The 15,356-nt window shown below is 37.5% G+C and overlaps 1 protein-coding gene and 1 non-coding gene across 3 annotated transcripts in view; both read left to right on the top strand.

Moving 5' to 3' along the window:
* The window catches only part of SLC44A5 (solute carrier family 44 member 5), a 353,266-nt gene that overhangs the window by 54,783 nt on the left and 283,127 nt on the right, over positions 1-15,356 (top strand). The window lies entirely within an intron of this gene.
* LOC118887140 lies at positions 6,295-6,399 on the top strand. Its single transcript, XR_005017899.1, has one exon. It is a non-coding gene; the product is annotated as a U6 spliceosomal RNA (small nuclear RNA).

Here is a 15,356-nt window from a genome sequence, read left to right as displayed (position 1 = left end):
GTGTTCTTTTCTGCTTAAGTCCCTGTCACTGAATAGAAAACATTTGACAGTGCCAAACTGAAAGTGTGGACCCCATGAGGCAGAGCTGATAGCAGAGTTGGTAGATGAACTTGCAGTATTATTTATCAGTATAATTCAGAAACCAAGGTCGAGTTTCTTATAACTCTCTCTGAAGATTGTTACCTTGTGTGGATAATTCAGTTCATTTTATAAATATTAAAAGGGCTCCTATTATATGTCAAAAACTTTGCTAGGCACTGGGGCTACAGTGATGACTGAATCCCTTGTTCTCAGGTTATTGACAGTTGGGGAGGGGCGGCACAGCTATAAAAATAAATTTAATATGAAATAGTAAAAGTAAACATAGAAAAACAGGCCCAATAATTAAGATGGTATCGGAGAGGAGGGTTTGGTGTGGTTGAGGGGAGTGACAGTGAGGCCCAGGAGTTTTCCATTTGGTAGGGGTGGAGGGATGGAGCAGTAGAGATTCCTGGCAAAGGGAGCAGTAAGGGCAGAGGCAGGAGATGTAAGAAAGCTTGGATTGTTTTGGGGACTCTTAGCAATTTGGTATTGTTGAAGTGGAATATAGCTTTCTGACTTTCAGTTTGTAATAATAAAAAATTAGTTTTTAGTTTAGTTATAGTTATGAATATTGATAAGACATTAAAACAGTATAAAATAATTAACACTAGGGAACATACAATACAAACTGATCCTTTCATAAGCTGTTTTTATTTTGTATAACGTGGCATTTTTAAAAATAACTTGGGATTCCTCCTATTTGGCCTTTGTAACTTTTGCAGCTTTTGTCAAATTTGAATAATATATGGACTCTTTTTTTTTAAGGAAAGAAATTCCCATAATTCTCAACAGGTACATCTCAGATGCTTAGTGGCTGGTGGATCTCAGTTTGAGAATAAAAATGCCTTTTAATTACAAATTACTACTATAAAAGAGATATTTCATTTTCAATTGGCAAAAGTGTTTTGGATTATCAAAATGAAAATAAAACAAATAAAACACAATCATCAAAATGAAAAATATTTACAGTCTTTGAGTCAAAAGCTTAATATTCATATGCAAGCTTTACACAAATCTGTAAATAATACATTCAGGCACCCATAAGTACATGGGCAAACAACCTGATAAATAATTTACAAAAGATGAAATAAAAATGACTAGTAAGCATTTAAAATGTCCACCTTCATAATAATTTAAAAAGTAATTTATAATGAGAGACCATTTTTGACCTGTAAAATTAGTAGATATTTTTAAAAAGTATAACTTGGGTTGATGGGCATTTTTAATAATAGAAAAAAATTGCAAGCAATCTAGTTACCCAACAGTGTGGAAATAGTTAAATAAAATATGCATTGATGTAGTATGATATTACCTGGACATTAAAATGTTGGTTTTGAAAAATTTTAAATAGAAATGCCTATGCTTCTTATAAGTTAAATGTAAGAAGCAGTGAACAAAAAGTGTGATTTCCCCTTGTCAAAATTTACATAGAGGATTTTGATAAGTATGCTATGGTAATAGAGGATGTTATCAGTAGGAGAAACTGGGTGAAGAGTATACAGGAACTCTCAGTACTATTTTTTGCAGCTTCTTTAAGTCTAAAATTATTTCAAAATAAAAAGTTAAAAACCATACATAGAAAAAGGACCAATAGGAAAAAACAACCAAATCTTAGTAGTAATTTCTACGTGGTAAAATTAAGTAGTTTTTCCCTTTCATTTAAAAGATGCTTTTCTGTAACAAATTTTTACAAGTTATATGTTATATCATCATCATCACATACATACACAACTCATCTCCCTAAAATTAGAACAACAACAAAAAAGCTAAACTTGAAAGAAATACACCATCTACCACAATCAGTTTGTTGATCAGTGTGGCAGCTAAATATAAAAACATGAATGTGAGTGCTGAAAAAGGGTCCATATGGGTGGAGGATAATACAGAGATATCAACTGTGTAGGGATGCATTTTACAGGTGGATGTGAAGTGTGAGAGTAGATAATAAAAATAAGGACAGAGATAGATTTAGGAGACTGTGGCACTGAGAATTTTATTTTAGTAGTAAAGAAGAACAGGAAGTTGTCTCAAAAGAGAGTAGATACCTGCAGTATTTTATGTTAGAAGAGAATTAAGCTAATTCTCTGGGTTTCTAGGGAGCGTAAATCATAGTAGATTGTGGGAGTATTCCCCAAAGGTTTGTTTTTAATAAGTTAAAATTATTTCCTTTAAATAACTATCTTCATACTTGTTTTTATCACAGACTCCTTTCTAAGCAGCTCAACTTTGCAGTGGTTCAGGTCTTCTGAAGAGACAGCCTCTTATCTTAATGAGTGACGAAGGTAATCATCTACTCGAATTAAGTCCTTCTTGATGTAGACTTTTGTGTAAAATATTACTTGTTCAATATTAAATAAGGACAAATAGAAAAATGAATATGTACTATGGTGTCACTAGGAGCCATACCTGAAAAACTGCAGTATATTAGACATTGTGTTTCTCAGTCTTTTCCTATCTCAAGACCTCTGAGATGCATGGCAACCTCCCTCCTATGCCTGGGGGCTCCCTATAGCAGCGATTCTGGGGAAGGTGTGGTGAGCAGGGGCTATGTGGTTTGTAAAAGCACATCACCATGCATACTCAAGTCAATTCTGAAACTGCTCCCTTTCTCCTGCATTGCCCCCTCCACCTTAAGAGTTATTGCTAAAAAAAAAAAAGATAAATAAAAAATAAGATAAAATAAAAAGAGTTATTGCTAGCATCAGAACCTTCACATTTTTCTTAAAGGATTATTATTTTCAGCCCCCTTTCTCATTTTTCTCCTTCGAAAAGGACCTAGAGGCTCCACTTTAAATTCTGACCCTGATTCCTGCTGTCTTCATAATTAGATTTTAAGCCCCTGGCAGGGAAAGATCAGGTCTTATCCACCTTTTTACTTTCTTCAGTGTTAGCCTTTAACTTACGTTTTTTAATTTTTAATTCTTTTGAATTTTATTTTATTTTTTTACACAGCAGGTTCTTATTAGTTATCTATTTTATACATATTAGTGTATATATGTCAATCCCAATCTCCCAATTTATCCCACCACCACCACACCCCTACCCCATCCCCGCCGCTTTTCCCCCTTGGTGTCCATACGTTTGTTCTCTACATCTGTGTCTCTATTTCTGCCTTGCAAACCGGTCATCTGTACCATTTTTCTAGATTCCACATATATGCGTTAATAGCCTTTTAAAAAAAAGGTAGTTACGTAGTAAATGTTTACTGAAAATGAATACTATTTTCCTTAAGGGCAAATTTTATTCCTTCATGAAGGAAAATCTATTCCTTGCTATGAAAAAAACAGTAAATGTTGCATAAGTACAAATTAAAATGGAAGATGACAGAGTGTGTAGCTTAAAGCTGAGCAGCAGCTTTGATCTTTGGCTGAGTATTTTAAAAAGATTATAAGGGTTATTAAAAATAGGATCGAAAGGTCTAACAAGACTTTAGAAAGGACCCAAGAATGTGTCTAAATCTGCATAGGCTCCTGAAGGCTGCAAGCACATTGCAGTATGCTGATCATCACTGACAGGGACCTCTGCTCCAATGAATGTGTTACAGGGGAATCTGTGTCCAGAGCCTCTGCCCTCTGAGTGTGGATTGCAGTTGTTCCTCAAGTATGAAGACTGGGGAATGACAGATTTAAAAGACATTTTCTTTTATGCAAATATACAGTATTATTAACATTCTCATGCCTGGGGCAGATTACTTCAGTTGTTTAGGCCTGTGTGCTCCTTTGTGAAAGAGAATAACAATAATCACCTCGTAGACCAAGGTAAGGATCAGATTGACCCAATGTCTGAGGAGTAGTATGGATATGTTGAATAAACAGTGGTTTTTATTTTATTCACAAATTGAAATTCAGGAGTATGTTACAAATGTTTAAGTATATTTGAAATAGAATTACTAGGGTCATATTATACCTCAGCTCCATTGTAGTTTAGATTGGCTTATGTGAACAGAGAGCAGGGCATTGCTACCATGTCTAACAATGCTTTAAGGGAAGACAGTTTCTCAAAACCACATAACTGGCACCCTTCTAGAGTTGTGGAACCGTGATGCACTCGTAGGATGAGTGGTACCCAGCTCTTTTCCCTGTTGCTCATTTGATATTTATCTCTCTTTCCTGAATATTGGCTATTAGATAACCTAGAAGAGATATCACAACTTTCACCATCAGGAAAAAACCATTTCTTTCACAGGTAATATCTACTTTGAAAACTTCTACTAATGGATGCTTCTCTTGGCCTTCATTTAAAGTCAAGTAGCTTGCAGGCCTCCGACCTTAAATTAATGAATGACTTTCTCTTTGTCATTTTTAAGTTAGACTCCTTGGGCATGAGCCATTACTCAACTCACTTTGTAAGGACACTTACTTTTCTTTTTTTTAAAAAATTTATTAATTTATTATTTTTGGCTGCATTGGGCCTTCGTTGCTGTGCGCGGGCTTTCTGTAGTTGCGGCGAGCGGGGGCTACTCTTCGTTGTGGTGTGTGGGCTTCTCATTGTGATGGCTTCTCTTGTTGAGGAGCATAGGCTCTAGGCACATGGGCTTCAGTAGTTGTGGCACGGGGGCTTAGTAGTGGTGGCACACGGGCTCTAGAGCGCAGGCACAGTAGTTGTGGCACGCGGGCTTAGTTGCTCCGCGGCATGTGGGATCTTCCCGGACCAGGGATCGAACCCGTATCCACTGCATTGGCAGGCAGATTCTTAACCACTGCGCCACCAAGGAAGTCCACTTTACATTTTTTTAATCAATTTTTTTTGCAGTTTTTACATGTGCAACAGATGAAAAACTATGATGATTAGAAAAATCATAGAAAAGAGTATAGATCTTGGCAAAAACGTGCCCATCCGTAGGACAACACTTGTATACTTGTTAGAGTAGAACACGGAAGCTGCAGCGTCACCAGTGCTACCATTATCAATAGAAAATATTCAGTAAACATAAAATTACCTGTGAAGTTGTGCTAGGTGTCATAATAAGGGAATCACATTGAGAACAGTGACCAGGAATTACTTATATAGAATTGACAGATGGACAGAACAAAAACAGTAAGCAAATATCTGTGTATGGGCACTGTGGTTTTCATCACATATAAGTTACAACCTAAATTTTGGCATGTGGGTAAGGTTGATTATGTGACTGAAATAGCAATTCGAAATAAAGTTTAGGACTTTCATGTCTTGTCAAACTGATGCATACAATAGTAATGTGAATAGGAGCTCTTGAGTCTGTCAGGGGTTAAGGCATTTCAGTTTTGGCAGCCACCAGTGCAGGACATCAGGACAGTGGCAGGGAGAGTGATGGCTGTTATTCTTTGGAGTGCCTTCTTCAAGGCTGACCTAGACTCTGGTTGGGCCTGATGCTAGTGCCTGAGGCAAGATAATGGCTAGTGCTACTTTTCAGAATGTGCCATTGGCTCCCATGACTGTGGGAGGGGTCAGAGAGGGGAACACCAGCATTTTAATGCATGTAGCTCCAGGGCAATGTACGGCTTCAGGGACAAGAAAGAGGAACACCAGTGCTAGAGAGATAACGATGATGAGACTTGGGGAAATGATTTAGCACCAAAAATTGCCTCAGAGATGAATAATAAACTTAATCTGAAACTTGTAAATTTTGTTTCCAAGTGCACATGTGAGCAACAAAGCCAGTAGACGTTTAAATGGGATTTTCAAGCTGACAGTTTATCCACACTTTAGGCTTTAGCTTAAATGGGAGTGCTGCAAGTCACTTCTTACTCATTTCTGCAATTGAAAGGGAGTCTTTATAGTAATTCTTAAAGCCACTGAGGATTTATTTGTATTAACATCTTAATTTTGCTAAATGCCAGTAAAGGCTATGCCTTATATTCACTTTTCTGTTAGGCAATTGCCTGAAAGAAAAATGTGACATTGTAAAATTTAAGAAATATGTCATAACTAGTATTTACAGAAACCTAGAAACTATTTCTATATATATATCTGTATCTATACCTACATCCATATCTGTATTGTCCAATGGTTATACTCTCAAACATACTGATATTATAGAAAATAGAAATTGATATTTTTAGAGTTCATAAGATTAAACATCATATAAAAATTAAACACACACCTATACTTAAAAAAAAAGACTGTAAGAAATGAAGGTAAAGGCAATAATACTTCTCTTACATCGTAAGATAAACATCGTTGCTCAAGACCCACCTGTTCAGTCTTGGATTTTCTATTCTATTTCTGTGGTCAGCCTCACTCCTGTGGCACACATAACAACACTAGAATATTACAAAGAAGATAAGTATAGCCCCTGTGCAAAGATGACTTACAAATTTGTAAAGTTGCCATATTTTTGCATAGTTAATGATTTCTTTCTTTGGGTTCTCATGACACATTGTATATACATTAGCTGTCATCTTACTGTATTATAATTATTTGTTTACTTCTCTGCCCCTCAACAGAATTACTAAAATAATGAAATTATTCTTTGTATCCATAGTGGCTTGCACATTGCCTGGCTTCTAAAAAGCACCCAGAAAATGTTTAATGAATGAATAAAAGCTTTATAGTCTATGAGTAAGAAACCTGCAGCAACTCTTTGTATATATCCTGCTAACCCAGAAATTGATTCTGAAACAGTTAATCCTTTTCTTACCTTCTCACCTTGTCTTCCGGATGACAGAATTTCTATTTTAGTGTGATGCCCACATGGCCACCTCCTGTTGATAACTAGTGGGCACAACTCAGTTTGATGATGGACAGATGGACAAGCCTGCTGTTGTTCTTGGCCGTAAGACTGTTCCTGCATATTCTCTTATTTGCATCAAACATGCCTTTCTTCCCCTCTTTTTTTGCCAGACTGTACATATTTGCTCCTTACATTGTCTTGCAGTATTAAAGGCTATAAGCAGGCTTTGGAAGACAGATAAGCAGAATTATTTTGAGAGATGCATGGTATCTAACACAAAAGAAAAGGACTTGATGGAAAAAAGGCCATAAAATATTGCTGTTATTCAACTGAGGAGGTGTTGGTTTTCTCTCTTTTCTACCATAGTGCGATTGAAATAAAACTGCAATATATTTCTGATAAAAGAGATCCAGATTATGGTACCAGTTATAATTCATTCAAATTTTATGTATAATCACGTACGTAAATAGTAGTTGCTTCAAATTAGCAATATAAACTAGAGTTGCATAGATAAGACATTGGCATGTTAATTACTTAAACAACATGCAACATTCAAAACATTTTAACACATATATTTTCTTTTCTAGAAAAAAGGAAAGGGGGGAAGGAAATGAATATTTATTTAGTTTCTATCATGGGTCAGGCATTTTTGTGCTTTTTCCTATATTTTTCATGTAATCCTCAGAACTACATTGTAAAATAAATTTTATTGTGATTATTTTATAAAAGAGAAAACTTGAGCTTAAAGGCAATAAGTAATTTGCTCATGGTCACAGAGCTAGGAAGTGACAAAACTGATTCCAAATCGAGTCTTCTCAACTCTTGAATGTATTCTCTACCTACTATGTTTGATTAGCTGGCATACAGTCAGTTTTTAAGGAATTTGGGTTTTTATTATAAATAGTAGTGTTTTAAAGGATTTTCCATAATTGTGAATGGTGTCTTGAATGTCAACTAATGTTTCTGCTACATGAGATGGGATTCTTTTTTTAAAATTAATTAATTAATTAATTATTTTGGCTGCGTTGGGTCTTGGTTGCTGCATGCAGGCTTTCTCTAGTTGCGGCGAGCGGGGGCTACTCTTCGTTGCGGTGCGTGGGCTTCTCATTGCGGTGGCTTCTCTTGTGGAGCACAGGCTCTAGGTGTGAGGGCTTCAGTAGTTGTGGCATGCAGGCTCAGTAGTTGTAGCTCACGGACTCTAGAGCGCAGGCTCAGTAGTTGTGACGCATGGGCTTAGTTGCTCCGTGGCATGTGGGATCTTCCCGGACCAGGGCTCGAACCCATGTCCCCTGCACTGGCAGGTGGATTCTTAACCAGTGCACCACCAGGGAAGTCTGAGATGGGATTCTTGTCCCCTTTTCCAGATGAGTAAGTGGGTTGATTGAAAAATGATTCAATAATGTGGTACAGGAAAAGTGATCTCTGAATTTTTGGAATGACTAGGCTGGAAGCAGAGTGCTCAGTGTTTCACAAACATCCTTAAGGAACTACTGGTCCATTGTTAGATGTCAGGATTTGCCTTGGCTGTCCTTTTTGCCTAAAGGGTCTGTGCTGGGCTACGATGATGGGGTCTGACTTCAGCTCTTGTTTTCATTCTTGTTTTTGACCTGATTCATGGAGCACCAGTGTCTTGACTGATAAAGGGAGTTGAGGGAAGAACCACTCCAGCCTTCTGGGGCTCTCTTAGCAAGCATCAATTTGTGGCTAGATTTTTTTCTGAGGCCCATTGAGATTGTTCCTGTGTATATCTAGACCCTAGGAGAACCCTTGAACTGATTGCATTTTTTTTTGTGGAGCAGGGGCCATGCAGATCCTGAACTTCCTCTGGCGGTTTTCGCACCACTACTACTCCCTCCCCCGCTTTGGCATGGTAGCAGAGGGCTTACTAAAGACAAGAGATTCTGTGTGTTTGCTACTTTCCTCATCCTACCATCAAACGAGTTAGGCTCACCTTCTCCGTGTGAAAGGACAGGTTATAGGACCAACTGCTGGTGCCTTGTAACCAAGTAACATAGTTGCTAAATGGGATTAACTCTATGAAGTAACAGACCTGCCAGCTGTCATCCTGGTTTCCTTTAGTAATGCAGACAGTGCCAGAGGCAATTTCTAACTGTGTTAATGATGATTACCTGCCCCTCCCCCCAAAAAAGCCTTCAATTATAGTATGTCTAAAAATGAGAGTTAATCAAGACAGAATGATCAATTGGCTAGGTAAAATTTAACAAGTGAGTTTCATTCCAACTGAGTTACAAAGGTGATTGTAATGTTTGAAAACTGTCTTTTAGAGAGAGGCTCTGGAAAAATTATAATTCTGAAATGCTGGTATAATTTCCATGGTGAGGAAATGGTCATTATGTTAAAATACATGTTTATTTCTCTCTCCCTCATCTCTTTTTCATATTTCTTTAAATATATGTGTTTTCCTATAATGTAAATTTAATGATTAAACTATATTTAAACTAATGCTTTGCCATTAATGAGAGAAAGGTCACCTTTAAAAAGTTGATTCAGTAGTGTAAGTTATTTCAGGACTGGAGTTGAGCCCAGTTCCTGTTAATGAAGACTATTTCCCTTTTCTTTTTCTAAGACAGTGGAATTAAAATAATCAGTTCTGTCTCTTTCCAGTCATGATGCATTCTAGGCTTAGGTAAATAAACCCAACTGAAAAATAACAGACTAGCCAACCCTGTCTGTCACTCGGCTCGAAGCTGTCATTTTTCATTTCAACATTATATTCATGAGCATTAATATGAAAGGCCTCTGTCAAACGTTTGCTTCGTGTGTTTTGATTGCTTTAGAATGGCAATTTAAATACTGAATTTCAGAAATGAATTAGGAGGGGAGTGGAGAGAGAGCCCTGCACAAAGTCATGCAGCTGGTTCTGGTCTTGCTCTGCTACCTTGTATGCGCCTGGATAAATCACTTTAAATTTCTTAGCATGCTTCCTTTGCTTTTAGAACCAAGACGGTTCGACTAGGTTGGGATGGCACATAGGTGTCCGCTTGTCTGCCAGCTCTGATCAGTTGGTCATGCCTGCCTAGGGGGCTGCACTGGGGATGAGGGTGAGCCTTTTCCAGGTGACAGGAACACTGGGAGCAAGAGAGCCACTTATTTGCCAATACCCAGACTCAACTATCAATACTTCTTGGGTCATTTTCTGCTTCTATTATGACTTTCATGATTGTTTTTTTTGGCCAAGCCACATGCCTTGTGGGGTCTTAGTTCCCTAACTAGGGATTGAACACACGCTCTCGGCATTGAAAGCACGGAGTCCTAACCACTGGACCGCCAGGGAATTCCCATGACTTTCATGATTTATTCTTAATTTTTAACCACAAGAAATGTTCTCTCTATCCTTGAAGGTAATTTGAAAATTTAAGAGCAAGGAGACATAGTCTTTGAGATCATCTAGTCAAAACTAGGCTGATGTGTATAAAAATGCTTTGTAAAATGTCGAGCACTATTTTAGATATTTGAGGACAACATGGCTAACTAATGGTAAGCTTTCCCATTGTTTTTTTTTGGGACCCCCTTCCTCCCTAATTTTTGTGAAACGCTTGCTAGAGAAATGATGCAGGTTTTTAAAAGTACATTTCTTAGAAGTTATTCCACTGACATTAAATTAAGAAAATTAAGTGTTAAGTTGTATCGTATAGGCCGTAAACACTGTAGATATTCCAAGAACTAGAGAGCTAGAGTCATCAGGGGATATTGAAAGAAGAGGTAGAACTTGAACAAGGCCTAAAATGGGCAGAAGTTAGTAGGGCATTTTTAAGTATGGGACAGAATTTGGAGAAAGCGTGGAATAAGAACAAAGCACAATTTGGGACAATAAACAGGAAGTATAAACTGTTAGGTTTCAATAAGGAAAAATTTGAATTGCTAATAATATTAATATTCATAGTTAACATTTATTCATTCATCTTCCCACCAATATTTTTTGAGTCTTTCCAATGTGTCAGACCCTGTTCTAGATATTGGGGGTATAGCTTTTAGTAAAATAGACAGAAATCATTGATTTTTAGAGCTTACATCCTAGTGGGAGAAGACAGATAATAAACAAAGCAATACGTGAAATATGTAATATGTTAGAGAGTAATAACTACAAAGGAGAAAAATAAACCAGGGGAGGAGACAATGGAATGGTAGGGGTGAGCTGCAGTTTTGGATACAGTGGCCAGGGAAATACTCAATAGGTGGGTAATGAATACCACATTTTAGGCACTCTGCTAAGTGAGTTATAGATATGAAATCATTTAATTTTCATAGCAACTTTATGAGAGTAGGTACTATTGTTATTCTCATTTTATAGATGAGGACCTGAAACACAGACAACCAGAGTCATCAAGAGTGCACAGCAATTAACTGTTAGAGCTGGGATTTAAATCCAGGAAGTCTAGTTCCAGAGTTTATAATTTTGGTCTGCAAATCTGGATAACAAAAGTCCTTGAAAAGGCTGTCAGAGGTCACAGTATTGATAGCATTTTAGAGCTAGAGGGAAATTTACTTATTTTCTAATCCAGTGGTTTTCAAAATGTATTAGAGCCACCTGGAGAGCTGGTTAAAACCTAGATTTCTGGATCCTGTCCCCAGTTTTTTGATCCAGTAGGTCTGGGGTGAGGTCTGGGAATTTGCATTCTAACAGGTTTCCAGGTGATGCTGGTTTGATGGTTTGGGCAGCATTTGGGAATCACTGGTTAGTCTAGTGGTTGGCAAACTCGGCTGCACGTTAGAATCACCTGGGGAGCTTGTAAGGCCAGCCCATGCCTTAATGCAGGAGGTACTGAGTACGCATAATTGGTCTGGGCTGAGACTCTGGTGGTATTAGTGACTACAGTGAACATAGGGGATTAAATACCACTGGTCTAGTTTAACCTTCATTTTACAGATGAGGAAACTGAGGTCTGAAGAAATAGCTATTACCTTCTTGTTTTGGCTCCTAGCATTCTGCACATTGTTTCTTGCTCACCCACTCGGTTCTTGATTGTATAAGGTCAGGAGCTCTGTTAATCTATTTGCCACACAGTAAAAGTTCAATAAACCTCTGTTGTTGAGTTACGAATGTAGCTGGGAATAGGGAACCACTGAAAGTTTTTGACCAGCAAAGTGACATAATGAAAGTAATATTTTAGGAGGATTCATTATTAGAAAGGGTAGGGTAAAGAAATTAGAGCTGTGATGATCTTCCTTTTGCAATGTTCCTGTAGAGCCTTGCTACTCAAAATGTGACAGAGACCACCAGCAGCAGTAGTATCACCTGGAGCTTTGTTAGACATGCAACTCTCAGGCCCCACGTCAGACCTACTGAATTAGAACCTACATTTTACAATATCCCCAGTGATTTGTATGCACATGGATGTTTAAGAAACACTGCCTAAAACATCATATGACCAATACCTGGGCTTATAGGGTGGCCCTAGAGGAGATTGAGAAGCAGCAGCAAACATAAATGGCTGAGCAGGTCAGCTTTTCCTTAAGCCTATTCCTTGATATCTTTCTTTCCTCCTCCAGGATCTTAATAGGTATTCAGTGGTCAAAAAGGTTTGGCAAATACCAGGTTAAACAAAGTTAACATGTTTCTTTATGACCAGACTTCTTTTATCTTTTAATATGCTAATGTACTTTCTGAATCTCTAAGATAAAAGTCGAAGCAGCTACACAGCACAGTTTTTATTGATCATGGAAGTTAGTCTGGGAGTCATCTTCACATATTACTATTTTGTGGAGCACATCTTGGTAAAGATGTAATAGGCCCTTTGTGATTATTAAGGTTCCAGACTTGTAAGATATTCTAGCCCCTGGTCATCTTAGACTTCCTACATTTAATATCTGTTACTTATCTGTGCAAGTGCCCAGCCTTTCCATCACTGGTTCAGGTATATGACTTTACTTCTGAATTACTTTCATTGGCTGAGCCCTATTTGGAAAGAATCATAGGATAGGTCTGTGGGTTCTGTCAGTGCTGGTCTGGGAAAAACATTCAAGAGTTAGTTGCTGGTTATGGTGTCTGATGAAAATGAGGAGGAGATACTGGAGAATGTTAGGGTCACTGGTAATTTACCAACGTTTAGATTGTGGTAGGAATAAAATCAGGAGGTATGACTGAGAGCAAATACTGAGCGTATAGAGAAAAAACATGGAAGTTTGATTGACTATTATGAGACACAACATCTGTCAGCAAATTTATAGTCAAAAATAAAAAGCGAATGAACAGATACATTGGGGAACTAGGGTAGGGTGGTCCAAAATGGCTTTTCTGCAGTTTATTTCCATTGATGGCCTTTTTGAAAAATCATGGCCCATTTTAACCTTGACAGGTTGATTTATCCCATATTCTATGACTCAGAACACATTTGATTTTAAATTACGTTCTCCAATAAATTACCAGTATTTTAGATATAATTCGTATTACTGACATAAAGTTTTTACTTTATTTTTGGTAGCAGAATACCTACTCTACTCTTAGCCCTAAGCGGAATGAAAATATTTTCTCAATAATACCCTTACTTTGGGCAGTAAGCACATCACTTTTAATTTTTATCTTTTCTGTTAATAAACCAATGGAAAGTATTTTTGATTTAGACCTGTCCCTCAAATGCTCAAAGGCTTTGTTTTTTATCCCATTTCCTGACACTTAAAAAATGTCATTTCTTGAAAAATCAAGGGAGTACTGTTCTTTCTATTTATGGCATCAGTATAACTTTTCTTAGGAATTTTTCTCTTGAAAAATGTAATACTACTTTAATGGGTGAACTTGGATACATAAACGTTTCAATTCTGATTCAATTTGTTTCGCTTTACTGAACCCTTAGTTAACAGAATTTCTTGCACTTTCAGGAGAAATTTTGAAGAGAAGGGAAAAACATTTAAAAATCAAGAATGTATTGAATTAAATAGTCTTTGATTTCAGAAACTTCTGGAGGGGATTAGTTAAGTTTAAACCCACTTTTCTCCATCTCTAAAATCTACAGTTCTCAGAACACTATGACTAGAATGGTGATCCAGAGATCTTATAAGCTGCTAAGTCAACCCAAAGAAATTCAATTTTTCTTATTTTACTAGATAAGGCAGAAAAGTAGACTGATTCTTTACACAATATATAGAGGACGGCAGTCTCTAGAAGGAGTGCTAAGATGCTTGTTGTGTCCTATTGTCAGGCTAAAAATGGTGGGAGATGCAGTTTAGTAGGCAACCCTGACTCTTCAGTGGAGGGGGGGCATGGGAGATTGTGGTAGCTGAGTGACTACCTCTGAACAGGCAAAGAAGACTAGGTGGGTGCTATGAGCATCAGCTGCTGAATTTTGCACAGCGCGGGTAGCTTGTGCCAACTCTACACCCTATGGTCATAGGGAAGGGATAATAGAGGCAGGAATTGTCCCACATGCCAAAGGTAAATTACTAATGAGCCTTACGTACATGCTACGGGTTGCCACTATTCTAGAAAGATTTTCAACAAGGATTGAAGCTGGAAATTCAAATTAAGCCTTGGGTTACTAGACAATACCATCAGCTAAATATTTGTACAACATCCATCCAATAAAGTTTTTATTAAACATCATCAGGTGCCAGGTTCTGTGCTGGCTGCTGGAATACCAGGGCAAAAAAGGTAAACGTTGTCATTGCCATTGTATTGCTTGCCAGCTAGAATGGGATGCACATAAGTAAACAAAATAGTATAACATAGTATATTATGTGCTCTGATAGGAGAAATACAGTGAACCATGGTAACATACAGAAGAGGGGTGCTTAACTTTTAGTTAATGAGTCAGGTAAGAAAGGCATCTACAGGAAGGATGAATAAGCATTGAACGGACTGAGAGGAGCTGGGGCAGGAAAGAGAATTCTGGGCAAGGGCAAAAAAAGCATGTACAAATGGCTGGAGAAAGATGATAAAGAATGTTCCGTTTAGAACATACAGATCTTGGGAAGGAGGAGAAGTGGCTAGAAGTGAGGCTAGAAAAGTAAACACAGTCTAGACGTGGGGTTTTGTAAACTTTTAGGTTTATTCTAAATGAAAGGGAGAGCCATTGAAAAGTTTTCTAGCAGAGAAATGATTAAACATGTGTTTTAAGGTAATGACTCTGACAGCATTCTGGAAACTGGGGTGGAGGGAGATAGTACTGGAGACAGTGAGACCAGTGGGGACACTGTTGCAGAGGTTTACGTAAGAGAAGATGGTAGCCTGTATTTGACAAATGATTTCATTCTTAATGGCTGGTATTTTTGTATCTGGCACACTAGACATTAAAGTGATTTACTCTTACAAGATTCAAGATTTTATGTCATTCTTTAACTTAATATTCCCCATTTTATAATTCTTCAAGAAACCATTCTTATTTCCTCTCTCTCGTATCTTTGTAAATGATTATGTTTTTCTTGCTTCCTGAATATTCTCCTGCCAATGTCTTTTTTGCTCTTGACACATATCTCTTTTCCACCTTTTGTCATTGTGTTTTCTTTTTCAAACTTGAGTAAGGAGAATTAATGTTGAGAGAGAAATAACTATGATTCTAGTGAATAGGTCTCGGTTGTCACAAATATGGAGAAGCTGAGGTTTCCTGGAAAGGACTAGTAGAAAAAAATTCAGTGGTTCTCAGCATTGGAAGGAAAGAAGATAGTTTAA

The sequence above is a fragment of the Balaenoptera musculus genome, chromosome 1 (assembly GCF_009873245.2).
Source record: "Balaenoptera musculus isolate JJ_BM4_2016_0621 chromosome 1, mBalMus1.pri.v3, whole genome shotgun sequence".
Taxonomy (NCBI): Eukaryota; Metazoa; Chordata; class Mammalia; order Artiodactyla; family Balaenopteridae; genus Balaenoptera; species Balaenoptera musculus.
The sequence above is the reverse complement of the archived record's forward strand: the minus strand, read 5'-3'. Positions and strand labels throughout refer to the sequence as shown.